Here is a 1,419-nt window from a genome sequence, read left to right as displayed (position 1 = left end):
CGTGGCAGAGGACCAGTAGGGCTGCTGGCTCAGGGGCCAAGGCTCATAGTCTTATGGCATTAGAAAGCTTTGTAACACCTCTTCCTTAGTTGAATATTTCGCATACTACACCCTACTATTCTCTTTCAGGTAATTTATTTGTTTTAAATATCGGCACAGTCTGAATAAATAACACACAAGAGAATATGAATGCACTACATGCAGAAATACAACTGGTAAGGTGGTGGTGCTAAAAAGCCTCCTAAGCTGACATGCATACGGCCCACGAATCAGACTCTTTATTGTGACGCTCAGAAACACACCTGTGCTTACTGTCCATAGCAGAGGAATTTAGTGTGTTGACAGATACACTAAAAACAGCTTAGCATTCAAGAATTAACAGCTTTATCATTTTATTCTAAAACAATATCAATTTCTATGATCAAATGCCATCCAAAGATGATTTATCATATATATGAACCTTTAAGGGTATAACAGCATTACCATAGCATGGCCTTTGGGAACAAATGATGCATAAAATAACAACATTACCAATTAGGATAGACTTAAATCTTCAAGGTATTAAAATGAAATGGGTTTTAGTCTATGTTAAATGTGTCGAGTCCAAGAATGCAAGAAATAATCAGAAGCACTTACTGAACTTGAGCCCTTTAGAAACAGATATGAATAACTTCCATTAAAAGACTGACTAAGAGTATCCTACATATGTATATCAATTTCCAAATGTTATCTGTCCTAGCTCTAACAAATAATTATCTGCTAAGCCACACACACTTTTTTGGCATAATACACAAATACTCTCTATGGACTGCATGAGAGGTCAGAAAAATAAATCATAAAAGATCTTTGTAGAGACTAACATTTGTGAGAAAGTCAGCAACTAAGAGCCATAAGATACAAGATAACTTCCACACAAAACAATAACATAGATGAAAATATCTAACAATATAATGATACATTAACTGCAGGGTCAATTCCCCGATCAGTTACAATATAAATGGTTGACACAATGGGAAATATACAGTACTAAGATTTAGCTCCCAAGGAGACTGGAGACTGATTATATACATATATATATATATAAATATATGTATATACATTTGCTTCAGCTCTTAATGAGGCTGTCACCTTTACCTGACTAGGGAAAACCATCCTGGAAACTAAGTATTCATGCCAAATCAGCCACTTCATTATACATATCACTAAGGGCAGTAAGGTATTCAAATCAAAGTTAACATTTCGCACAGAGGCTGGTAATGGCTGACCATATCACAAATTGATGTACAATATTCACATTATGTAATTAGTTAACATATTTGGGAAAGGACCAGACTTATGAGCAGCATTTAAAAAAAAATCAATATGGCAATGATCAAATATAAGCCCTCCTGGTTTTACAGTGACTGACTCGATCTGACT

The sequence above is a fragment of the Coenobita brevimanus genome, chromosome 106, assembly GCF_032717465.1.
Source record: "Coenobita brevimanus isolate Jiangsu-jjx chromosome 106, ASM3271746v2, whole genome shotgun sequence".
Taxonomy (NCBI): Eukaryota; Metazoa; Arthropoda; class Malacostraca; order Decapoda; family Coenobitidae; genus Coenobita; species Coenobita brevimanus.
The sequence above is the reverse complement of the archived record's forward strand: the minus strand, read 5'-3'. Positions refer to the sequence as shown.